The sequence below is a fragment of the Monodon monoceros genome, unplaced genomic scaffold (genome assembly GCF_005190385.1).
Source record: "Monodon monoceros isolate NGI ecotype Baffin Bay Population unplaced genomic scaffold, NGI_Narwhal_1 Super_Scaffold_15, whole genome shotgun sequence".
NCBI lineage: Eukaryota > Metazoa > Chordata > Mammalia > Artiodactyla > Monodontidae > Monodon > Monodon monoceros.
The window spans coordinates 21,357,363-21,384,980 of record NW_021703771.1 but is presented as its reverse complement, the minus strand read 5'-3'; positions in this window follow the sequence as shown (position 1 = coordinate 21,384,980).

Here is a 27,618-nt window from a genome sequence, read left to right as displayed (position 1 = left end):
GGACCCACCAGGCAAATCCCACTCCAGGCTCACTCCCTCTTTATTTTTTGTTTTTTTAAAATAAATTTATTTATTTATTTTGGCTGCATTGGGTCTTCATTGCTGTGCACAGGCTTTCTCTAGTTGCGGCGAGCGGAGGCTACTCTTTGCTGTGATGCGCGGGCTTCTCATTGTGGTGGCTTCTCTTGTTGTGGAGCACGGGCTCTAGGAGCACAAACTTCAGTAGCTGTGGCATGTGGGCTCAGTAGCTGTGGCATGTGGGCTTAGTTGCTCCATGGAATGTGGGATTTTCCAGGACCAGAGATCGAGCCCATGTCTCCTGCATTGGCAGGCAGATTCTTTTTTTTTTTTTTTTTTTTTTTTTTTGCGGTACGCGGGCCTCTCACTGGTGTGGCCTCTCCCGTTGCAGAGCGCAGGCTGCGGACGCGCAGGCTCAGAGGCCATGGCTCACGGGCCCAGCCGCTCCGCGGCATGTGGGATCCTCCCGGACCGGGGCACGAACCCGTGTCCCCTGCATCGGCAGGTGGACTCTCAACCACTGCGCCACCAGGGAAGCCCTGGCAGGCAGATTCTTAATCACTGTGCAACGAGGGAAGTCCTTACTCCCTCTTTGGAGTTGTTTTTTCCTCCGGTTAGAATGTTCTTCCCCCAGATATTTTGCATATCTTCCAGGCTTTTATCAAATAGCATCATATCAGGGAGCCCTTTCTTAGTCACCGTATTTAAAACTGAACCCCTGTCCCCACACATAGTTTCTACTCCTCTTCCTCTTTGTTCCCCCCTTTGCACTCACCATTAATGTGTATTTTACTTACTTATAACATTGTTTTTCTCCCCTAGAATGTAAGTTCCACAGGGGCAGGAATTTTCATCTGTTTTGTATCCTCAGCACTTACGAGAATTTCTGGCATGTGTAAGGGTTCACAATATTTTTGTTGAATGATTGAATACATACAGTAGAGTGGGAGAGATGAAGATACGGAAAGACAGTGATTATTTCAAGAGGAAAGTCCTTGAGAATGAAAGATAACTGGTTTTGACGGGGGCAGAGACACTCCTCCATTGCAAAAAGAGAAGAAAGAGATTTCCGTGCAGGTTGATCTATACCAAGGGTTTTTCATCCTTGGCACTATTGAAATTCTGGGCTAAGTGGTTCTTTGTAGCTGGGGGCTGTGCTGCCCATTGTACAATATTTGGTAGCATCTCTGGTCTCTACCTTCTAGATGTCAGTATCATCCTCTCTCCAGCTGTAACGTTCAAAATGTCTCTGAACAATGCCAACTATCCTCTGGGGTTAAATTGTCTTTGATTAAGAACCACTGGTCTATACGTTTACACTGGGAAGGAAGCCTCTTTAATGACAGCTCTTATTCTCTCAGTCAGGTGTAAGATGAGGTCATCAGCTGAGAGTACAGAGGATAATAGGCTTGAAGAAAGAGAAGACATGAAGCGGTGGTCTCAGAGTGGAAAGAGGCAATAATGAATAAGAAGTAGACTTACCTCCTTCCTGGCCCAGAGGAACATGAAGTGTGGGAGAAAATATAACCTCTTTGCCAGAGGAGTGCAGGAGAGGCAATGCTATCTGTGGACAACCATTCAGAGGTTAGGTTTCTGATTGTAGATTAGAGTTTTAGAGAGCTCAGTGAAACAATTTAGGAGGAAGGGGAGGGATGGGGAGTTGGATGGCGTTAGTGCTTGTTCATTGTCGTGTAGAGTTGAGAGACCTCATCAAAACTGTTAATGGAAAGGTTTGTGCTTATGAGGGGGATTGATATAAAACGGCCGTGTGATGCAGGCTGGGACTAGCCCTGAGAGCCTCACGGAAGACTGGGAAGCTCTTAGGTCAATATCACAATCCCAAGTACTTGGCTTGAAGTTTCCTGGAGGAGAGGAGACCAGCGCTCCCGTGCTTTCATAGCTAATGCAGATGGGATGATTTTCCCATTTTCATTTTGAATCCGTTACCACCAGCATAAAGAAAAGCTTCACATTTTTGTATATTTATCCTATCTTCAGCCTCTTTACCAACTTTCCTTATTCATTCTAACGGTTTTAATGGAGTTTTTTAGTTTTTCATTTATTCAATATACCATCTACAAATAAGTTTCACACTTTCCGTGTGATCAAAGCCAATAAAGTCTCTGTCTGAGCCCCATTTCTGTGACTTCCTTCAGCCTGCAAGCTGAGTCTCCCTCCCAGGGTTAAAGCAGTTACTCTGTTCAGCCACTACCAAGTGACTCAGCGGGTCTGTGCTTCTCTGTTGCTCTGTAGTTCTGTTGGAGAGATGAGCTGAGTAAACTTTCCTACCAATAGAATAAAGCTCTTTCTAGCAAATTCAAGATATAGATCTCTCTTCAGAACCAATCAACTATCAACTAGCTGTGAAGAGATGATCTGTAACTACAGATCATCTTACATCAAAGTTACCAAAAGGACTACTTGCTCAGTAAGAGGCGGCCCTGCTCTTATTGTTCCTCAGCAAGTCTAATAACCTAAAGGATCATTTACGACAGGTGAGGTCTTTGAGTCTCAGGAATTCTTGCTTCCTAACCAGGGCTTAATTTTAGATCATCTCCAGATTTTTCTTTTCAATATTTGAGATTATCTCTTTCCATCCAAAATGAAAACGATACTAATCTTATGAAGTCTACGACTATTTTTCTATTTCCTATGGACCACTTGATAGTTTGACTTGAGGAAGAAGGGTACAAGCCAAGAAAAGATGTCCCTCCAAATTCCATTTCTCTAATAATATCTTGAGAAACTTCATCTGAGGCCATCCCAAAATGTTTGCTTATTTACCAGCCTTGCTTTGAGCCCAATGGAATGAATCATTAGCCTTAGTCACCCTGGGAACCAAACAGACCAGGAATACAGATATAAATTCCACTGGATTCTTATGATCAAAGATAAAGACTATATATAAAATTCACATTATCTGAAAAGACTATATACATATAGTGTATATATATATATATATATATATATAAAATTTTATTTATACAATCAACTACATTTTAGATACAATGGAAAACACAGAATGTGTGCCCTAAATTTCTCTCACTCCATAGCAGGAGTTAGCAAACGTTTTCTGCAAAGGGCCAGTTAGAAAATATTTTTGGTTTTGTGGGCCCTAAAATCTCCATAACAACTATTCAGCTCTTGCTGCTGTAGTGCAAAGGCAGCCCTAGGCTATACATAAATGAATGGATAGAGTTGTGTTCCAATAAAACTTTATTTACAAAACAAGCAGTGGGCCAGATTTGGCCTGTGTGCCATAGTTTTCCAATCTCTCCTTTACGATAATGTTGTTCAGTGGAACTCTGAGGGTATGTTGGACTTCAGTGAACAAGATCAGAGAACAGGTACACAGTCCGTGAAGCCAGAAAATGAATCTGGGGGCACAACAGGACTCAGAGAGTAGGTGTTTGTGGGAGACAGTCCACATTTTACCTTAGAGAGGCGGCTGTGAAGGTGGACCTGAAATCTAAGAGCAGGAAGGCACAAGGCTGGACTCAGATTCCCCACCTGATTTCCTTGTTGCTTTGAGAATCATGCTGCTAATTATAGTGTTCTGGAACTATTTTCAACTGCACCTTTTTCTGGGAGGAATGGCTTAAGCATAGTACAAAAAAGTGCATTTTGTCCAGTCAATGTTTCCCAAGGGAAGCTCTCTAAAGAAACTGACACTGAAGAATTTGAGTGTGACAGTTTCTTCTCATTAGAGATTCCCAAGGGCCTGGGAATGAGCTGCTGTTTACAAGTCACTGCTAACCTTTTCACTACGCTGAGGGATCCTCTGTGTTTTCATCTCTTTTCTTTGGGTAGAAGGAGAAAGCAAAGGATCTATTAGCCTCTGATATGAAGATGGTCTTGTGACCCAACACAAGAGGGAGATCAGAAGCAAGGGGAGGCCAACACATGAACACATGGCCCCCATGGCTCTCTGGAGTATCAGGGGCAGGGACTGCCTGACTTTCTCACTTTTACATGTCTAGGCCTTCGGGCAGCACCAGACAGATAGTATGTGCTCAAAATCATTGGTAGAATGAATGAAGGAGCTCGTTCTCATTGGATGAAGAAAAGAGTTAATTGGGACACCAATTTCCCTCTTACAGTCCACAATACAGAGTGAGAAGGAAGGACTTAAGATCAATGGTCATATAGGAATTTGTTTTCAAAGAATTTTGGGGTTTGGGTCACATCTTTCCTCTAACATGCAGGCTTCCATCTCCATTGAGCCCATCATGAACCATGTTTGGAACCATTCAGCCCTGATCATACATCTTGCTCGTTTGTGCACTAAGCAAGGGTTCAGTTTAGCTTATCTTTTTTTTGGAGCCAGGTTCTGGGGGTACAAAGTTGAGTAAAAGTTTACACCCTCAAGGAACTCATGGTGTGATTTAGCCATGTTATGTATGTTGACCAAAAACAGACAGACGGCCAGATATTTCTCCAGCAAAAAAACGGATTTATTCGGGATCAGCAGAGAATTATAATTTGGGGTCTGTAATCATGGTGAGTCACGTGCAAGTTCCCCTCATGCCAATGGAAGGAGATCACTTTTATAGAGGGGCAAAGGAAGTTGGAAGGCGTATAGTAAACAAAGAGTCCATGGCTTTCCAGTGGCTGCGATCTTGCCAGGAAAGGAGTCTTTCCTCTTCCTGTTGGGCTCTGTTCTCTTCTCAGGGCGTGAGAGCTCCCCTTTCTTGTCTCCCAGCTGCACTTAATTGATGTTTCTGCTTACTAATTTTTACATGTGTTTATGTATTTTCTCCCTTGAGTAGATCATACGCCTCTTGATGACAGGAACTCCATCTTTCCCTTGTTTTGAATCTGCCCAGTAACTAATGTAGGGCTGAGGATTCAGCTTAAGGAATACTTGCTAAATGTAGTTACCAGGCACTTCCTGGGCACAGCTCCAACCAAACAGAATAGTTTCGGACTGCCACTCAAGCTGAGCGAAAGGTATAGTCATAGCAGGATGGCTCCAAGTGCACGTTCCAAGTGAAAGTTCCCCTCTTAGCTTCGAGTCATTCTCTAGCTCAAAGCAACTTCAATGTTCCCCTCTTTTTCTGTTCCTCCACTTGAAAAATGGGGATCCGTGAACCCTGACACCTCGTAGTTTTATAGTGCTCTGAAATTTTTGTATGAAAGGGTTCAGGCAAAGTGTGAGCCCATTTATATGGGAGTGTTATAAGCTTTTATCTCAGAGCCTTCATGGTTTAGAGTTTCAGTTGGGAAATAAAATCACCTCAGAGGTGGAGAACTTCAGCTTCCAGCACAGCTAAGACTAAGGCAAGGTTGACCTTTGGTGCCACTCCTCCCTGGAAGGTAGTGATCTCAGCTACACGTGATCAGAAGCTCAGGTAGCCCAGAACTTGCCCTTCTCACTGCCGCAGGGAGCTCCAGGCAGATGACTGGTGCAGTTTACTTACCATGGGGAAGACTGCCGCTGCCTCGATTGAACGAGCCCTCCATGTGTACTGGGGAAATATAAATACTTGGAACACATTATCTTTTAGCTGCTTGCTTTTAAAAAAATACTTTTATAGTACTTTTTTTAAACCTCTTTTTAGAAATCATGGTTTCATGGCATCTTTTACCTTTCCTTGAGATGTCAACAGTACATGTAAGCATGAGTGGCAGAGCCACAGGTGAGTTCATGACCAAGGATTGAAGCCAATCCTTGTTGGGTTTATGTACTTAATTAGGTCCATGGCAACTTCCCTCCCCATCTCTTTCTTAGATGAATCTTTCAGCAATAGAATTACCCCTCAAATAAAAGCTGACCAAGTTTCTAAGAGAGGGCACTGAACTGGGTCAGTCAAAAGGACCATCACATGCACACACTTCTCTCTGCAGGCTCCCTTGGCTGACCTGGATGTGCCCCTGCCCAGTCAGCATCCCACAGAGCATCTCCTGAGTGACTCTCAGGAACTGTCACTGCTTCAGCATGAAATGTAGCATCTCATGGTTCTATCCGGGCCCAGAATCCCCCAATCTCTTTCTCCTAATGGAAACTCATTCTCAGCTAACTGTTGCATACAAATTAATATATGGATTTATTATAATTTTAGTCAAAATCCAGACAGGAATTTATAATTTTTTTTGCAGGGGGTGAGAAGTAGATGTATTGATTTTGAAGTTTATATCATAGAATAAACATAGGGAAATTATCAAGGAAATTTTGAAAATGAAGATCAATGAGGTGAACTCGCCTTAACAGATACAAATTATACAGTGATTGAGATAAAAGCAGAGTGGTACTGCTATATAGTTATGGGCAAATAGTCACTGGAATAAAACAGGGAGTATACAAACAGACCCACAATTATTTGAGGAATTTGATATATAATAAAGGAGGCATTTCATTTCAGTGGGAGAATAAGACTATTCTGTAAGTGGTACCAGGACTAACTACCCATTTGAATAAAAGGATTTTATATTTACCATTTATGGCATTCTTCATTCCTTTGGGTAGATCCAAATTTCCATCTGGTATCATTTTTCTTCTGCCACATGAACTTCCTTTAACATTTTTTGTTAATGGTGCAGATGAACCTATTTGCAGGGCAGGAATAGAGACGTAGACGTAGAGAACGGACATATGGACATGGGGGTGCGGGGAAGGGGAGGGTGAGACGAATTGGGAGATTAGGATTGACATATATACACTACCATATGTAAAATAGATAGCTAGTGGGAACCTGCTATAAAGCACAGGAAGCTCAACTCGGTGCTCTGTGATGACCTAGAGGGGTGGGATGGGGGGTGGGGGGAGGGAGGCCCAAGAGGGAGGGGATGTGGGGATATATGTATACATACAGCTGATTCACTTCATTGCACAGCAGAAACTAACACAACATTGTAAAGCAATTATGCTCCAATAAAAAAATTTTTTTTGGAAGATCTGCTGCTGGTGAGTTCTCTCAGCTTTTGTTTTTGCCCGACAAAGACTTTGTTCCATCTTTGTTTTTGAAAGGAAAGACAGTAATCCCCAACAGACGGGAGCCAAACTGGATGAAACTTACAATTGCCCCAGCTTACAATCTTGTGTTTTCAGGCCACAGCACAGAAGGGTAACCCAGGCAGAGCCTGAAGGTGTCCCTGACATGAAGAACAGGGAATCCAAAGTGGTCTGAGTACACAGAACAAAGTACCAAAGAGGGGAGGACTGCATGGAGAGAGAACTCTAGAGCCATGAGGAGGCCCCCTGAGTCTTCAGCACGGTACCGACCAGCATTTGCATGTGAAGAAACAACAGAAGACCTGGGGAAAATCACCTAAAAGGACAAGCAAGAACAGTGGTCATCGCTCATACACTGCCTGTTCCTACAAACCAGATTGAAAACCTCATAATTCATAGCAGAGAGTACTCTGAAGGGTCTTGTCTCAGCTGTGGGAATTTATTAGCTCTCAATTAAATGCTGCTCTGGACCTGCTTAACAAGTCTTAAAAGCAAGAGCCAAAAGGGTCAGTTTCCCATGGTTTCAATGATATATGGGATCCCAAAAAGTCAAACTCATAGAAACAGAGGTGAAAAGTGGCTGAGGGATCAAGGATAGGGAGAAGTTGGTAAAAAGATACAAACTTAAGTTATTTGGTGCATGAGCTCTGGGAATCTAATGTATATCATGGTGACTGTATTTGATAATACAGTATTGTATAATTGAAATTTGCTAAGAGAATAGAACCTAAATGTTCTCACCAAAAAAAAGTTAAATATATGAGGTGATGGATGTGTTAATTAATCTGATGGGAATCCTTTCACAAGATATATATATATATATAGATAGATATACACACACACACACACATATAGCAAATCATCACAGTGTATGCTTTAAGTATACATATTTTTATTTGTCAATTATACCTCAGTAAAACTAAGGGAAAAAAGGATCATTTTCCAAGGAAACTTAACTGCATTCCAGAACAAAGTTGCTCAAGAATATTTATAGGAATATCCATTACTTAACAAGGTAAAATTTCTAGACATGCAAAGACACAGGAAAATACAACCAATAATGAAGAGAAAAAGAATCAACCAAGAATAACTAACTGAGAACTGACACAGATGTTAAAATTAGCACACAAGGACATTAAAATATATGTTATCTAGACATTCAAAACATTAAATGGGGTTTGAGAAGATATAAAAGTAACCTGAGTTAAACTTCTATAGATTAAAACTACAATGTTTGAGATGAAAGACACTCTGGATGGAATTAATATTATATTAGACATTGCAGAAGAAAAATTAATAAACTTGAAGACATAGTAAAAGGAACTACCCCAAATGAAACATATAGAAAAAGGAGGATTAAAAAACACTAATGAAACTTAAAAGCTTTTGCACAGCAAAGGAAACTGTAAACAAGACCAAAAGACAACCCCCAGAATGGGAGAAAATATTTGCAAATGAAGCAACTGACAAAGGCTTAATCTGAAAAATTTATAAGCAGCTCATGCAGCTCAATAACAAAAAAACAAACACCCCAATCCAAAAATGGGCAGAAGACCTAAATAGACATTTCTCAAAAGAAGATATACAGATTGCCAACAAACACATGAAAGAATGCTCAACATCATTAATCATTAGAGAAATGCAAATCAAAACTACAATGAGATATCATCTCACACCAGTCAGAATGGCCATCATCAAAAAATCTAGAAACAATAAATGCTGGAGAGGGTGTGGAGAAAAGGGAACCCTCTTGCACTGCTGGTGGGAATGTGAATTGGTACAGCCACTATGGAGAACAGTATGGAGGTTCCTTAAAAAACTACAAATAGAACTACCATATGACCCAGCAATCCCACTACTGGGCATATACCCTGAGAAAACCATAATTCAAAAAGAGTCATGTACCACAATGATCATTGCAGCTCTATTTACAATAGCCAGGAGATGGAAACAACCTAAGTGTCCATCATCGGATGAATGGATAAAGAAGGTGTGGCACATATATACAATGGAATAGTACTCAGCCATAAAAAGAAACGAAATTGAGTTATTTGTAGTGAGGTGGATGGACCTAGAGTCTGTCATACAGAGTGAAGTAAGTCAGAAAGAGAAAGACAAATACCGTATGCTAACACATATATATGGAATCTAAGAAAAAAAAATGTCATGAAGAACCTAGGGCTAAGACGGGAATAAAGACACAGACCTACTAGAGAATGGACTTGAGGATATGGGGAGGGGGAAGGGTAAGCTGTGGCAAAGTGAGAGAGTGGTATGGACATATATACACCACCAAATGTAAAATAGATAGCTAGTGGGAAGCAGCCGCATAGCCCAGGGAGATCAGCTCGGTGCTTTGTGACCACCTAGAGGGGTGGGATAGGGAGGGTGGGAGGGAGGGAGATGCAAGAGGGAAGAGATATGGGGATATATGTATATGTATAGCTGATTCACTTTGTTATAAAGCAGAAACTAACACACCATTGTAAAGCAATTATACTCCAATAAAGATGTTAAAACACACAAACAAAGAAAAAAAAACAACCAAAAAAAATCACTAAAAGAGCATTAGTGAGCTATGGGACAACATCGAAAGGCCTAATATGTGTGTAATTAGAGTCCTGAAGGAGGGAAAGGAACAGGAAAATAATTTGAAGAAATAATAATGGTTGAAAATTTTCCAAATTTGTTGAAAATTATAAAGCCATAGGTCCAAGAAACTCAGCATATTCCAAGCACAAGAAACATGAAAAGAGTACAACCAAGGCACATTCTGTTCTGATTGCTCAAAACCAGCAACAGAGAAAATATTAGAAACAGCCAGAAAAGAGATATGTTACATACAAAGGAACAGCAAATTAAGGGTGACAGCAGTTTTTCTAACCAGAAATGAAACAGTGAAGCAACATCTCTAAAGAGCTGAAAGGAAAGAAAAATCTCTGTCAACCAGAAATTCTATAGTGATACAAATAATCAATAAACAAATGAAATGTATGCTTAATTTCAATTATAGTTGGGACAACATTTAAAACAACAATTAAGTATCATATTTTGCCTTCTTCCTCTCCTAAATTTGGAATCAATTGAAAACAAAAACACAGGTGATAGAGATAAATTTTGAGATTTATTACTGATAAAGTTGATTAGAGAATGGCCTAGATCAATACCAATGTGGGTTAAGTATTAATCCTTCACCTGCATGAGACGTTTTACTCAAGCAGCGATATATTGCCCTGATAATTGCCACAGGACTTGACCAGAAGACCAGAAAGTCACCTTCTCTGAAGGCTGATAGATCTGAAAAGATGACAAAGCCCAGATGGGCTGAGTTGAAAATGCTCAATTCCTGAACTCAACAACCAGATAACTCCCTCCTTCTGTGTAGAAGTGTGAGTGGGCAATAAGAATCTGTAAGTGTTTTGAGTAGCCTTCCCCTTATTGAAATGGAAGTAGTGGGGGAATAAATGTTCCCCCCACTAACAATCAGGAAAAAGACAGTTTTTTTAAATTAAAAATATATAATTGGTATTAATTTGCAGCCAAACCTTGGGAGTCTTCATTTTGGGCTGTCTAGAAGCAGATCAGGAGATAAGGATTTGAGTGTAAGTGCTTTATGTAGTGTTTTAGTTCTTTTAGGCTGCTAAAATGAAACATCATAGATGGGTGGCTTACACATAACAGAAATTTATATTTCACAGGCTGGGAAGTTCAACGTCAAGGCGTCAGCATATTCAGTGTCTGGGGAGAGCCTATTTCCTGGGTCATAGACAGCCATCCTTTTGCTATATTTTCACGTGGCAGACGGGCTGAGGGAGCTCTCTGGGATCTCTTTTATAAGGGCACTAGGGCTTCCCTGGTGGCGCAGTGGTTGAGAGTCCGCCTGTCGATGCAGGGGACACGGGTTCGTGCCCCGGTCCGCGAAGATCCCACATGCCGCGGAGCGGCTGGGCCTGTGAGCCATGGCCGCTGAGCCTGCGCGTCTGGAGCCTGTGCTCCGCAACGGGAGAGGCCACAACAGTGAGGGGCCCGCGTACTGCAAAAAAATAAATAAATAAATAATATATATATATATATATATATATATAAGGGCACTAATTACGGTCATAGAGTTCCCAAAGAACCCACCTTCAAATACCATCACATGGGGAATTAGGTTTATGCATATGAATTTTGGGGGGATACAAGCATTAGCATGTGGCATATTAACTTTAGCATATATAGCATTTAGGAATTGAGCTCAGGAAATACTAGTAACTCACTGGGGAAGTGAGACAGAGAAAAGAAGGAAGGCAATGTGGCCGTTTTATCAAGGAATTTACCACTGTGGGCAATGGGCATTTAATCTCACTGGAGAAATTTGGGAAACAGTATAAAGACATGTCTAAGAGTTATCCTGCCTGAAAGGCAAGGGAGCTGAGTTATTTATCCACTAGCCATTGGTTGAAGGTTGCTATAGGGACCATTAATTTTTGGAGCTTCACACCTATGCCTCATTCAGGCAGCGCTGTTCCCAGCAGCCAGAGAGCTCTTAGGCATAGGCTTGGGGTTTTTGGCATTTGGAAACTGGGCCAGCAAGCAAGTATAGAAGCAGTAGGTGCTAAAGGTATACAGGTGGGGTCCTGATAGCACTGAGGATACTCAAGAAATGTTACAATATTTCATTTTCCTTAAGTGTGATTTAATCTTATCTCAAGCCTCACCTAGCTACCCTAAAAATATAACACCATTTATTTTTTAAAAATTATTTCTTCTATTGTAACTGCTTTTTTAACTTTTAATTTTTTATTGGAGTATAGCCAATGAACAATGTTGTGATAGTTTCAGGTGCACAGCAAAGGGACTCAACTGTACATATACATGTATTCATTCTCCCCCAGACTCCCCTCCCATCCAGCCTGCCACATAACATTGAGCAGTGCTCCCTGTAACACCATCTATTAATAGAGTTCTTTCTGGCCCTTTTAAGGTTGAGCAAAGTTTCCAGAAAACTAATGCTAAACAAACTATGTGGGTAGCCATCATCATCACTCCACCATCGTTTAGATCAGAATGATTCTTATATGTCTGGAAGCTTTGCTGGAAAGCTTTGCGAAGATTAGGATTGCCAGCGCTAAGGATTTGCCTGCTTGGGGAAGTTTTGCTTTTCCCTAGACCCCCAGTTCACCCCAGGGCACTGGAAGGCAATCGGCTATGGGGACTCATTTGTTGGAACCTGACAGTTTACATCCGCTGCTCTCCCTCTGACTGATGCTGCTACCCTCCAAAGGAGTTCTAACAGCTCCTTATATCACCCTTAACGCTGAGCATTGTCCTTGTATTTGGCTCAAGGCTCCAGCAAACCAAAGCCAGGGACACTTCAGCCTACTTCTGTGGTCTCCTGTTCCAACCTCCTTTGAGACAAGCACTAACAAAGTCTGTCCACCTGTTCAGATTGGAGACAGGAAAGAAAAATATGACAGCAAAACGTAAATTAATACTCAAAAATATTCTGCCACAATTAAATCAGAACAAGTTAGAAAATTTCAGCTTTTTAATATGTATTTTTTTTTTACCATGGTATTGGTGACCTTCCAATGCACCACGAGGATGTCGCCCTTCTGCTGAGGAAAATTTCTCTGACTCAGTGCAGAATTGTATGATACCTGGTAACAAGGCGAAGGGGGATGTCTTAGCATAGAACTAGAATCTTACCAGCAATCGAGCTATCCCTATGCTATTAAAAAATCAGAACATGGATCAATTAGTCCAAAGATCATGGAGGGGTAAATCGCATTGGCCGAAGCATGAGTTTTCTGGTTTTAATATTTCAGTGTTTCTTTGTCCCAATCTTTTTCATTTATTTTTTGTTGTTATTATATTGAAAAAATTAATATACTCTAAAATTGACTTTTTAGGGGGTACAGTTCTATAAGTTTAAACGCTTATACATTAATGTATGAACAACTATTTGGATACAAAATAGTTCCATCGCCCTAAAACAGTCCTCATGCTGCCCTTTTGTAGTCACACCCTCCCCTAACCACTAAATCCTGACAACCACTGATGTGTTCTCCATCACCATAGCTTTGCTTTTTCTTGAATTCTAATATAAATGGAATTATATAGTATGTAAATTTTTGAGACTGATTTCTTTTATTCAGCATAATGCCTTTGTGATTCGTCAGTGTGTTGTGTGTATCAATAGTTCAGTCCTTTTTACTGTTGAGCAATTCTATTGCATGTATGTAGCACATTTGTTTATTCATTTACCCACTGAAGGATATTTGAATTGCTTCCAGTTTTTTGGTGATTATAGATAGAGCTACCATAAGCAATCAAGTACAAATATTTGTGTGAACATACATTTTCATAACTCTAGGATAAATATCTAGATGTGGGATTTCTGGGTCATATGTTAAGTGTATATTTATCTTTATAAGTAACAGGAAAACTGTTTTCCCGAGTAGCTGCACCCTTTTCTATTCCACCAGCAATATAAGTGCCATTTTCTTCTCCTCTTTGTCAGCACTAAATATTCTCAGCTTATTTTTTAGCCATCCTAATAGGAATATATGTTATGTGGTTTTAATTTGTAAATCTGGCTGCCTATAAGATTTTCTCTTTATCTTTGATTTCTAGAAGTTTTGATATGATAAGCCTAGGTGTGTGTGTGCGTGTGTGTATGTGTGTGTGTGTGTGTGTATGTTTATTCTGCTGCATGTTTTCTGAGATTTTTTTTTTATCTGTTATTAGTTTATGTCATTACTTTTAGAAAATTCTCAGCCACTATTTCTTCAAGCATTTCTTCTGTCTGTTCTTCCTGCTTTCTACTTGTGGAATTCAAATTTTACATACGTTAGACAATTTGAAGTTGTCTCAGCTCCTGGATACTCTTTTAAAGGCATTTAAAAAAGTCTGTTACTCTTTTAAAGGCATTTTAAATTTTTAAAAATTTAAAAATCTGTTTAAATTCTTCTGTATAGTTTCTAGCTTTCTGCTGAAATTACCTATCTGATCTTGCATGTTGTCTACCTTTTCCATCTATAACACTTTGGTCATTGTTGTTTTAAATTCTCTGATTTCCAACATCTGTGTCATATATGAGTGTCTGTTTTTGTTGATCATTTTTTCTCTTCAGATTGGGTCTTTCCTTACAATCTTGTATGCCTTTTATTTTTCTTTTTTATAGAAAGCTGTACATGTTTTATAGGATAGAAGATAGCAGTATTGTTTTTTATTCTTGGAGATGAATACATCCTTTTTTCTATGCCTTTAGTGAATGTTTGTGTTAATTTAGTCAGTTATTGGGCTGAATTTGAAGTTTCCTTTGTGCTGGCTTACCCTTAGTGTATCACAGCCTTCAAATTTCTCTAGTGATACCTTGTTTTTAAGGTGTAGGCTATTTTGCCAGAGGATTTTTCTTGGGGTCTACTCTCCAGAGAGGATCTGTCACTTCTACCTCTTCCCCCAATATTCTACCATTATTTTCTCAATGTTTGTTACTGTGCTATAGGGAAAGAGTGAGGGATGGGGGCTGTTTTCTGATGTTTCGATTTAGCCTCTGTTTTAGACAGGCACTGGGAGGCTGGTTCTCAGGAGTGTGGCCCTCACAGGTGCTCCTGTCCTTCTCCCAGCAGTAGCGCTGGTGCCAGCATGTGATCTTGCTGTTCTCCCAAGTGTAGAGCATATTAAAAATCCGTTCCCTTCTCACAGCCGCAATAAGTTTCTACCAGTGACCTACAGTGTCAAATTTTGTGGCTCTTCCCTCTGCAAATTAAAGCTTCTGTTCCATAGAGGAGATGGGAAAAATGGGTCTTGGTGGAGTTTCAGCAGTGGTTGTTTCCCCCAATTCTCAGGATTCTCCCCAGCTTTCCCTGTAAGTGTCTGGGAGCATTTGTGGAGTAAAACCTGCAAAAGGTTATGAACTCCCCTTGATCTGTGGTTCTCAGAGACTTTACACTCTCCAACTACCCCAGACTCAGCCTTTAGTAATTCTTTACAATTTAACTAAATCTCCTTATCAGCTTATTTGGTGCATGGCAGTGTTTGCCCCAGGTAAGCAAATGCTTGGCTTTGTTTCTCCTTTCTCCCTGCAGGTGCCTGTCTCTCCCCAGATTTTAGGTTGGATGTTTGCCCTGTGCCCTCAGCTCTCTCATGCGTTCAGGAAAATTTTCAATTTGTTTTTTTGTCCCAGTTTTTCTTCTTGTAAGTGACTGCAATGTTCTTTCCAGCTTTCTACATTTTCAAAGTGAAACTGGAAATATCGATTGCTTTTTTAGAATTGTTCTATTTCCAAGCCATGATTTTAGGGCAAGAAATGAGGAAGAGGAAATTCTGTCCCTCCTTGTTTCTCATCCTCCTAACACAAGGGCATGTTTAGATCAATTCCACCCAGTCCCACTTTTATTTTTTACATTTCCCTGTTTTCATGTTTATTTCCATGAATATTTTTGTTGGCAGGGTTAGTTAAATGTATGTGTGTGTACATCCTCATCAGCCATTTTTTAGAAGTTGGAGTATAGTTGATTTACGGTGTTGTATTAGTTTCGGATGTACAGCAAAGTGAATCAGTTATATACATACTCTTTTTCAGATTCTTTTCCCTTATAGGTTGTTACAAAGTACCGAGCGTAGTTCCCTGTGCTATACAGTAGGTCCTTGTCGGTTATCTATTTTATATATAGTAGTGTGTATACGTTAATCCCAAGCTTCTAATTTGTCCCTTCCCCCTTTCCCCTTTGGTATTTTTCTTACGTCTTTATTGTGCTGGTAGTCAGGCACAACGCACTGCCTCTTTCATGAAGATCCTGGCTTACACCCTCCTCCCTGTTGGCGCAAAAGTCCCTGGTGCACGGTTGTGAGAGGGAGAGGAGGTCTGGCTGTTGCTTCGGCACCACCAGGGGAGTGCAGATGACACTTTAGGCTCTTATAGATGGGAGGCAGCAGCCCTCAGTGGCTCTGTTGTTCGTGAGCTTCTCCTGTGTGTGCATGCTTTGTCATTCTGAGCAGTGCAAGTGCACGCACACACCCAAACACACCCGTCCCCTCACACATTGCAATTTCAGAGAGATCTTCTCATTTTCCCTGGGCCGAGCAGGGAGCAAAAATGAACCTGCTCAGCTTTTTTATTTTTTAAACAGAAAGCAGTCTTTATTGATTTCTTCTAACTACAAAAGTAATATAGAATGACTGCAGAAAAAAAAAAAAATTCAAGCCAAACAAGAACGTTGTGAAACTCTGTTCCTTTTTTCCTCCTCGACCCCTCATCAGAACACCACTGTTTGCATTTCTTCCCGTTTTTTTCTATTGATATGCAAAGGAATATGTATTTTAATTTTTAAAAATTCAGATGACAGGCTAACGTAATTGACTAGTAGTTATGACGCAATGGATTAGTGGAGATGGCTCTCTTTTCTCTTGGCAGCTCAAGGCTTTGCTGTTATGATGGGTGAAGCAAGAAAATGGAAACCCAAAAGGAGCCTTCTTAAAGGGTGAGTGTGTGCAGGAAGGCCGGAGCTAAAGTAATGAAATGGACATGAAAGTGACTTGGGGAAATTTGTGCCACTCTTACCTTTAATGGCATGGATGCTTTTTTGGCAAACCCTCTCAGTAGAGGGTAGGATCCAGGGCCAGCCTGGAGTCAGCAGAGACACGCACAGTCACTGGAGAGCACCCCTTTGCTCTCCCCAGGTTCTTTCCTCACTGCCTTTGTCCCCTGCATCTCTGCACAGCTCTGGCTGTCACATTACACAAGGAGAACTGCAGCTCTTTCCAGCTGCCTCATTGCTGAAAGGTCATTTTGCTTGTGTTTTCCTCTCAGTGGTCCTGGCTCCCCTGACAGTAGGAGTGCTGACCTCTGCTTTGATCTCTAAACACCATGGGCTCCTCGGGGATGACTCTGGTCATAGCAAATGTGTCTTTGTGTCATGTCTGTCTGGACAAGGAGGGTGCTTGTAGGACGGTCAAATGTCAGCGCTCTAAATTCAGCCATTCTGTCCTCAACTGGAAGTTACGGAGGAGCAGGCTCCTGATTCTGTGCTCATGCAAAAACATTTCTTCATTATTTATAGCCTTACTATGTTTCAAAGATGATGAGAATTCAAACTGATATATAATTTGAGAAATGATACAAGGAGAGATATGTCTTATATCCCATCTATGGTTTGGGTTTATAACACTAACATTATACAGGAAATCAGCTTGGCCAGAAATGCAGATCTTGGACAATGCTGGAGGGGATCCAAGGTCCCTGAAGAAGTAAAGGTATCTCTGTCCTGGATTATTTGACTCACCGAAGAAGAGAAGAACAGTTTTAATGTTAACTAAGAGATATGCATTCTTTCCCATCAGTAGTTGTTCTTATACTCTTTTCTATAGCAGACCTCTCTACTCAATAACTTTGATTCTTTAATGTGACTAATAATCACAGCGTTGATTCTATGTTAGGCAGCGCCTGGACCTCCAGCCTCCAATCTGGTGAGATTCACTCTGGGCTGAGAGCTCCCACCAACTTGACTGAAGAAGAAAAATGTATCACCAAGGGCAATTAATCCTCCCATCACCTTGGGAGAAAGGGCTGCAGACCCCATGCGGATTTGCTCAGCATGCTACTGACTTTTTAAACAACTGGCTGGACAAAGGGAAGCAACACCTTTCCTCTTCCAAAAGAGAATTGTGCTAAAAAAATGGGTTAGCCAGTCAAGGACCACAGATTCAGGTCTAAAAGCACTTTTTTTCCCCTAGCGTTTGATGGGAAGATAGGGCATAGTGAGTTTGGAGTAGACAAGATGTGCCCAGTCAAGCCTGGGACAGAATAAGTCAGACTTCATGGAAGGGGTCCAGGAGTCATTCACTTATTTATAATTTACTGATCTGTTTAACAAATATTACGGAATGCCAGTTTCATCTTATGCTAGGTGTAGTGGCTGAGTGTTAGCCCCACCAAATATGTCGTTAGTTTTTTTCATTTTTTTTCCTCCCCACACTGAGCGGTTTACGGGATCTCAGTTCCCCGATCAGGGATTGAACCCGGGCCACAGCAATGAAAGTGGAATCCTAACCACTAGGCCGCCAGGGAACTCCCCACCAGATATATGTCCATGTCCTAACCCCCAGAGCCTCATATGGCAGAAGGTGTGGTTATGTTAAGGATCTTGGGTGGAGGAGTTTATTCTGGATTATCTGAGTGGGCCCTAAAAATAATCACACGTATCCTTATGAGAGAGGAGAAGGCAATGTGTAGACAGAGGCAGAGATGGGAGCGACGCGGCTATAAGCCAAGGAATGTTGGGTGTCGCCAGAAACTAGGAGAGAAGCATGGGACAGGTTCTCCCCCAGAGTCTTGGGAAGGGGTACAGCCCTGCTGATTCTTTGTTTCAACGTGATCTTCACCCTCCCTCAAGGAGCTTGTGGTCTAGTGCAGGAACAGAGACAAACTCATGACATACAGTTAGAACGATGAGACCCCATGACCACACGGAAGCCATAGGTGACCTTGGTGAGCACACACAGGGATGGGTGAGACACAAGCCAGGGCAGGGAAGGGGCAAGAAAACTGTGTTAGTGGCAGTGAAGGACCATTTTTCTGAAATGCCTATCTGTTCTAATATGTTTTGCTGATATCAGTGCAATAAATTTCTTTTTAAAAAATGATGTTAATATTATTTTCTGATTATAAAAAGAGTGCATATACATTGAGGAAAACTGGAAAAATATGGAAAGGCATAAAGAACAGAAACAAAATTTGCCCATAATCCTACCATCCAGAGATAATTCTTGTGAACGTTTCCAACTATTAATGCACACACACACAATATGCACTTTGGTCAAATGTTAATTTGGCACCGTTGCGACTGTCATCTCTCATTTCTGGGTGGATGGCCTAGACTGCTGGGTCTAAGGAATAGAAATTCTCCTAGTCTGGAGCAGGAACCAGGGGTTGAGTTTTAGGATGTATTAGGTGGGATTAGGTTAGGTTATGCTGTGGTAACCAGATAACCTGCAATCCCAAAGGTTTATTGCTTGCACACACAACAAATCCATTGTGAACTGAAGTGGCTGTGGTGATTGCGGGGACTTGGCTGGCTGTTGTCACTTAGAGTGTCTGGCTGACTGCTGCCCTCCGGAAGGTTAGAATGCCACAGACCACTGGAGCAGGTGGAGGGAAAGGAAGCCCACTTATTTTGCCCAGAAGTGAGACCCATCATCACATCATAACTGGAGATGTCTGGGAAGTTCAGAGGAGCACAGAGAAGAGTCGGTGTTACTAGAACAGAGCATTACTGACTTTGCTGCAGGGACTGAAGTACGCGTGAACGGTATGGTAATTGGCAGGAAGGGCTATCAGGACCTGAGGCAGCCGGGGGGACAGTGGCTGGTGACTCTGTCAAGCCAACCACATAAGAACAGAAGTTCACCTCCCTGAAATCACCTGTCCTCCCGCAAATGTGAGTTTACGCAAAACTCTCCCAAATACCAGCACCAGGGGAATTTGGAAACTTTTTTTTTTTTTTTTATTCAGACTTTAACCTGGTGAAATGGTTCCATATTTGTTTCTTTTTTATTGAAGTACAGTTGATTTACAATGTTGTGTTAATTACTGCTGTACAGCAAAGTGACTCAGTTATACATATATATATGTTCTTTATCATACTCTTTTCCAGTATGGTTTATCACGGGATACTGAATACAGTTCCCTGTGCTATACGGTAGGATCCTGCTGTGTATCCATTCTATATATACTAGTTTGCATCTGCTAATCCCAAACTCCCACTCCATCCCTTCCTCTTCACCCCCACCCCCTTGGCAACCACCAGTCTATTCTCTCTATCCCTGATTCTGTTTCTGTTTCATAGATGAGTTCCTTTGTGTCATATTTTAGATTCCACGTATAAGTGATATCACATGGTATTTGTCTTTCTCTTTCTGACTTACTTCACTTAGTATGATAATCTCTACTTGCATCCATGTTGCTGCAAATGGCATTATTTTGTTCTTTTTTCTGGCTGAGTAGTATTCCATTGTATATATGTACCACATCTTCTTTATCCATTCCTCTGTCGATGGACATTTAGGTTGTTTCCATGTCTTGGCTATTGTGAATAGTGCTGCTATGGACATAGCGGTGCATTGTATCTTTTTGAATTATAGTTTTGTCTGGATATATGCTCAGGAGTGGGATTGCTGGATCATGCAGTAATCCTATTTTTAGTTTTCTGAGGAACCTCCATACTGTTTTCCACAGCGGCTGCACCAACTTACATTCCCATCAACAGTGCAAGAGTGTTCCCGTTTCTCAACACAGAGAGGGTCGCAATTTGATAGCAAAGGGTGCTGAAGAAAAATCTTTTTTAAAGAAGTAGGAGGAGAGTAATTAGTAAAAGTCAACATCTCTTTTTGCCTTATATTTGGGTTTTGTTTTTCGCATGTTCTGGTGCACGCGTGTGAGTTTAATTTTAGTACAATCAATATTAAATTAAAAATCAGAAGCAGTAGAGTAAAAATAAGAAGGAAATCTGTAATTCTCCCATTGATCCCTGCCTTATATAGTACTTGAATTCCTTCTGCATGGAAACTTCTTTATAAGTAATGGTAAGGAATCCAAGCGTGGTGAATCTGAGTCTAATTTTAAGAATACATCGTTGGAATTTTCCCTTGTGGCAAAGAAGGCCCTGGTGTGCTCTAGACCCAAGAGTTTTAAGAACTGGAAGAAGATATCCTTGAATGTCTCAGGTACCCGAGAGAAGAGCTTGGGCAACCGAGTGAGGCGACCTTAAATGTTTTCCAGAAGGGGATTAAATGGTTTTCAGAGTTTAGCGAAATTGCCACCTGCCCTTGCCCCCGGCAGAGGACTGCAGAAAAGATTTGGGGTTAAGCGTCAGCATTGTCTCTAGGAGAGCTACCTCTGCAAAAGGAACTTTTATTCCACTTCTAATCAGAGCTCCATCTTGATTAGCCTGGGCTTCTGTGCCCGCCTTGAGAGCAGGTATGTGATTATACTGGAGATTTTGTGTTCCTCCAAGTACCCATGCAGGGTACTGTACATGAAAGAAACTTCTGGAATTCTCCAATTTCTAAAGGCTCCAGTTAAAAACTAGAGGATTCATATAATCTCATCTCTAATTGGGCCCCCATTCTTGGTTCTTTGGAAATGTGCCGTCCATGCCTTGGGCACTGTCATTAACATTTTACAGGTGAGGAAACTGAGGATAAGAGAGGTCAGGTAATTTCCTAAGGTCACTTAGCTGGTAAGGGATAGAGCTGCTATGGACACCCACGTGTGTCAAATTCCTAACTCATGCTCTGTGTCTGCCTGGCTGAAGCAAGCTTTGCTTTAAATTTCTTCAAAAGCTAGATCAGAATGGGAACAGAGATCAAGGGAAAGTGGAGTTAGGCTAACAATGCAGTCGAAGATAATGCAGGATATCTTCAGAAAGGAGACAGATATGGGGGAAAAAAGAAAGGTTTGAGACATAAGGTCTTCGTACATTTGACAAAAATACATTTGAATAATATAGTCTCTGGGGTGTTTGTTGCCATTTCGATAAAATTATTTGTCTATAACTAAAATTTCTATTTCTCTTCCCCTGGGAGGCAGAGTTTCATGTTTACATCATCTTAAATTTATCTCTGGCAGTGACTGCCTTAGCCTGTGTTCTTGGTATAACCTCAATGGACGTCAAGGTGTAAAGGACTTCCTGACAAGTACACACTTTTCTTCTGAGTTGCTGGTTCCAATTAACTGTGCTGTACAGCGGGTATCATGATGGTGAGGTTGAGTTCAAGCACTCTAGTATCATCTCTGATTGGTAATTGAGTTTCTGCTTTCTCTTTAAGAGTATAGCTGACTGAGATACATATATACATATAATTTTTTTTTAATTGGAGTATAGTTGATTTAAAATGTTGTGTGTTAGTTTCAGGTGTATACAAAGGGATTCAGTTATACATACATACATATTCTTTTTCATATTCTTTTCCATTATGATCTATTAGAGGATACTGAATATTGTCCCCTGTGCTATACAGTAGGACCTTGTTGCTTATCTGTTTTATATATAATAGTTTGTATCTGCTAATCCCAAACTCCTAATTTATCTCTCTCCCTCTCCGTGTCCCCTTCGGTAACCATAAGTTTGTTTTCTATGTTTGTGAGTTTGTTTCTGTCTCATAGATACGTTCATTTGTGTCATATTTTAGATTCCACATATAAGTCATATCATATGGTAGCTGGTGGACTGATATATATGCATTTATGGCACCCTGGCAGCATCTTAGCTTTTCTAGGACTCTCACAAGTTCACAGTGTGGGGGAGGGAGAAGGTGGTAAATTAATAGCTTGTTAGATTGGATGAGTCTGCTGCCATCTTGCCCAACACGTTATGGATTCCTGATTTCATATCAGAGTGACATGGAGGTTGGCAAGAGCAGAGCCATGATGTGGTTTGGGATGTGTGATCTGAGCCCAGATCTCGTCCGCTTTGGGAGGCAGTGGGAATAGTGAAGTGGGCGTCGGCTATATTCCTGTGCAGATAAACTTGAGCCTAGGCCAGCCAAGGGAAGTTACCCAGCATGACTGCCACAGTTAGCAGAGGGGCAGCAGGACCCACTCCATACCAGCTGCTAGTACTGAAACCTATGAATATGCACAGTCATTAGAAAAATCACTGGGCATTTGAGGAGAATCAGGAACTAGTCTAGAAGAAGATCTACCTGGACAGTCAGAGTAATTGCTCCAGGGAAAGAGAATTAAGATATTAAAGGATTGAGAAGAAATCCAAGTAGCATCCTCACTGAGTGTTGAGAATAAATGACATCTCTGAAAAAAGAGCAGCTTATCATGCGAAAGAACTATGAGCAAGAAGGATTCTCAGACACTGGAAACGTTTCAGAAATTAAAAATATAAAAACTCACTAAAATAATTTTATTTCTTTTTTGTGCCTTTGCCTGAATGGTTATATTTTCTGTAATGAAAATGTATTATTTTTTTGCGTTAGGACATTTCAGTAAAGGTTATTAAAAGATCTAAAGTCTTGGGCTTCCCTGGTGGCGCAGTGGTTGAGAGTCCGCCTGCCGATGCAGTGGACGCGGGTTCGTGCCCCGGTCCGGGAAGATCCCACATGCCGCGGAGCGGCTGGGCCCATGAGCCATGGCCGCTGAGCCTGTGCGTCCGGAGCCTGTGCTCTGCAGCAGGAGAGGCCACAACAGTGAGAGGCCCGTGTACTGCAAAAAAAAAAAAAAAAGATTTAAAGTCTTGGGTTTCATTTCTTTTCCATTTTGTTTTTAGAAATTATCTTCATTTTACATATGGTTTTCAGATTGCTGTAATCGAGCTTTTGATGGAAATACTCTTATCAACTAGCCAAAGCTATTTTGATTATCAATTTCATTTTTAGTCACAGTAAAACCCTGTAAGCTACAACTCAAAAATTGGCCTTATGCACCAGCATGCTAAAAATAAACACAGTGTATATCAGTGTCTTTTTCTGACTCCAAATTCACATGCTCTTTAAGTATCTTTAGCTGAGTTGTCTGGAAACAATTGTGTTCTAGCACTACATCCTGCAAACATCAAGAAATCTGCAGGGCCAGGAAATACTATGGGTATTCCACAATTCAATATATAGAGCGAAACAACACTCTTGATGTATTTGCTATTTTTGAAGGCAAAGGAAGGAATCTGATTCTGACCAAGAAACCACTGCCAAAAGAATTATGGTTTAAGTAGCAGGTGTATTTTTCACTTTAGGGGATAAGATAAACTAAAATAACAGAAAAGACTAAGGCTCCCATTTTATACAATTTCACTTACCACCTAAAAACAACCATTCTTAATATTTTTTCTTTGCCAACTTTAAAGCAAGTAGAATGGAATCAAAGATTAAAAAACTGCAGGATAACGGGAAAAAACAGTGAATCAAATACTCTGCTGGGAATTGCAGATAACACAAGAATGACAGATAGGGATGGGGGTGGCCGGGAAGTAGAACAGGAATCAATACTATGGCGTCACTATTACGATGGGGAATACTGGGTAAGGATAAAGAAAAGTATAAAAAGTGGAAAACAGACCTTCTTTTCCCTCTCTATGCCATACTTGAAAGCACTGTTTTCATTTTTTTAATGGAATATTAAGACCTTTGAGGGGGGAAGGGTGGAGGCCCTAAAAAGTCCAACGTAAACAAGTTTTAGAAACATAAGAACTTGAAAGTACATGAAATAATTTACCATCTCAAAACCTAAGTTGAATAAGCTGAGGGCGTAAGAAAGCAAAATCAAACAAACAAAAAGCCAAAGAAAACATTAAAACATTGTATTTATTTGAAACGAAAAAAGAAGAAAGGCTAATTCATTGGCTATTTGCAAACACAGGGGAGCAACCAGAGCTTGACAGGGGAGGCTGTTTTCCCCACAGTGAGAAGCTACAGGACAAGGACTAAACTACAGCAGGGAAGATCCCTGTGTAAAAAAGTCACTTCCTTGTGTGAGGTTATGTTATTAGATACTGACGTGGTTATCAGAGGGAGACCGTGGAATTCTCTAGCATCGTGGGGGGTAGAAGAGGAGAGAAAAGGGGGCAAGGGGAAGAGAAAGCGAGGCAGAGAACTATGCAGATCTGGGATAGTTCCTTCTAAAGAACAAGTCCCTCAAACAAAGGACCCCGCTACTTTTCAGTAAAGAGTCCAGACACACAGGACTCACGTCTTAGGACACTGGCTCTTTGGGAGTGGTTTTGAGAAGGACAAAGATGGTTGTGTGTGTGTGTGCGTGTGGGTGTGTGTGTGTGTGTGTGTGTATTATGGTCCTGTGAGTGCAGATCCGAGTGTCAAACTCCCACAGGAGCTGGGAGAGGCATTGGTAGGGGAGTGGGTGTAAAGAAAGGAATGTCTGTGATCAAGATAAAAAGCAACATTAGAAGCAAAGAGTGGGTGGAATGAGGCAAAGAGCAGGGATATTACGAGGGGCGGGTCATTCAGCCCAGCACACAGGTGTCTGGGGCTGCTGGCTCCATGCATCTTACCCTAATTCAATAAACTCGAAACCCTGTCAAGTAGACAAAGACTGCCACATTTATCTTAGCACTCCCAGTACCATGGACAATAACGGTAGAATAAATCTATGAATGAGTGAGTAAGAAGATGGAGCTTCTGCCTCTCATTACCTAGGGCAAGGATATTCAATAAAGGTGTAATGGGAAATGCAAATACAAGACATGTATGCAATTTTAAATTTTCTAGTAGCCGCAATAAAAAAGGAAAGGGAAACAAGTGAAATTAACTTTAGCAATACATTTAATTTAACTAACATATTCAGAATACTATCACTTCAACATGTAATCAATCTAAAAGTTGAGTATTTTAATTTCTCTTTTGAAGAACTAAGTCTTTAAACTCCAGAGTGAATTTTACAATGACATCACCTTTCAATTCAGACTAGTCACATTTCAACTATTTCAGCAGCCACAGGTAGCTAGTGGCTATTGCGTGGGACGGTGCAGCCCTGTATTCTGCCTGTATTTACATTTTAATTTTTGTAACACGTTGGCTCAAAAGTAAAATTACAGGGACTTCCCAGGCAGTCCAGTGGTTAAGACTCCCCCTTCCAATGCAGGGGGTGCAGGTTCAATCCCGGTTGGGGGAGATAAGGTGCCACATACCTCGTGCCCAAAAAACCAAAACATAAAACAGAAGCACTATTGTAACAAATTCAATAAAGACTTTAAAAAATGGTCCACATCAAAAAAAAAATCTTTAATAAAAAAAAGGGAAAATTACATTCTTTTTACAATAAGCTAACTAACTCATCCTCTCTTTAAATAAAATGACTGTCCCTATGTAACTATTTGAAAGTTCTTAATAATTGTTTTATACATAAAACAGTTTTCTGAATCATCAACTATTGCAGAATTTCAGTCTTACAAAAGTAAATATATATTTGTGCATCAACTGATTGAATTTCAAGGGAACAGTTTAGGGGTCAAAGAAGGTCTCATTACTGAGCCTGAAAGGGCTCGGCCCCTGCAGCATCCTCTCATGTAATCAGTCAGGTCTCCTACCAAGTTAGCTCTGATTTGCTAATACTATGTCCTAGCCCATAATAATAATGATGAGGATAATTGATTTATTAAGCTATATATTAAGCAAATAATCCTATATTCTCTGAACATCATTGCATCAACTCACAATAACAATGTAAGATAGGTACTATTACTCTCCAAAATGTGGAGACTATTATTTTTTTAAATTAACTTTTATTGGAGTACAGTTGATTTACAATGTTGTGTTAGTTTCTGCCGTTCAGCAAAGTAAATCAGTTATACACGTACATATATCCACTCTTTTTTAGATTCTTTTCCCATCTAGTTCATTACAGAGTACTGAGTAGAGTTCCCTGTGCTATACAGCAGGTTCTTATTAGTTATCTATTTTATATGCAGTCGTGTGTATACGTCAATCCCAATCTCCTAATTTATCCCTCCCTGCTTTCCCCCTGGTAACCATAAGTTGGTTTTCTACATCTGTGGCCCTATTTCTGTTTTGTAAATAAGTTCATTTGTACCCTTTTTTTAGCTACCACATATAAGCGACATCATACGATATTTGTCTTTCTCTGTCTGACTTACTTTACTCAGTATGACAATTTCTGTTTTAGAGTCGGCTCAGATTATACAGGTAGTAAGAAATCAATGAAGGATTCAAAGCCGGAGCTGACCTAGCACCAAGATCTGTGTGCCTGACTCGCACAGGCTCTGTCTGCCTCTCCCTCACCCCTCCAAAATCTTTCCCAGTCAACCTCCTTCTCTGATCCTCTGTGAGCAGAATCATAGCCAGTGCCTGGTAGAATTGGCTAATTTTTCCATTTCTGTTAAGGAATAACTCCCTCAACACCTATAACCCTCTAGGTCTAATTGGGACACTCTGGCCCCCGATCTCACTGCCCTGCCTACAAAAAACCCCGCCTCCTAAGGATCCACCCATATTCCTCCGCGGTGACGCCTTCTGAGGAGCAGCGGGACAGTGTGACACCCAGGCACAACCTCGGCCAGAAAATCAAAGCCCTTCAAATGCTTCATTTTTCTTTGCTCCTCTTCCTCTCTTGCACGATGTCTCCAAAGCAGAAAACAACCCACCCTGGGTATAGGAGGACTTGAAAACTTAGCATTCCTAGGGAGGTAATTATTGATGCATTTCGCTTCTGAGTTTCCACAGATCTGTGAACGTTGGGGAGCTGTATTAGTTTCCTGAGGGTGCTGTAACAGAGAACCACAACCTGATGACTTAAAACAATAGAAAGTTCTTCTCTCGTAGATCCGGAGGCCAGAAGAATGAAATCGAGCTGTTGCAGGGCTACACTCCCTTCGAAGGCTCTACGGGAGCCTTGCCTCTTCCAGCTTCTGGTGGCTCCAGGCGTTCTGTGGCTTACGGCAGCATCACCCCACCTCTGCCTCTTAACGTCCTCATTAATGTCTCTGTCCTTTTCTCTTCTTAAGGACACGTGTCAAGGGATCCACTGGACACCTGTGGATCACCAAGTGATCAATGGATCACTCTAAAGCCAGGCTGAGTTCATCTCTAGATCCTTAACTGATTACATCTGCAGAGACCCTATTTCACATTCTTAGGTGTTGGGTGGACATGAATTTGGGGGGATACTGCTTGACTCACTCAGG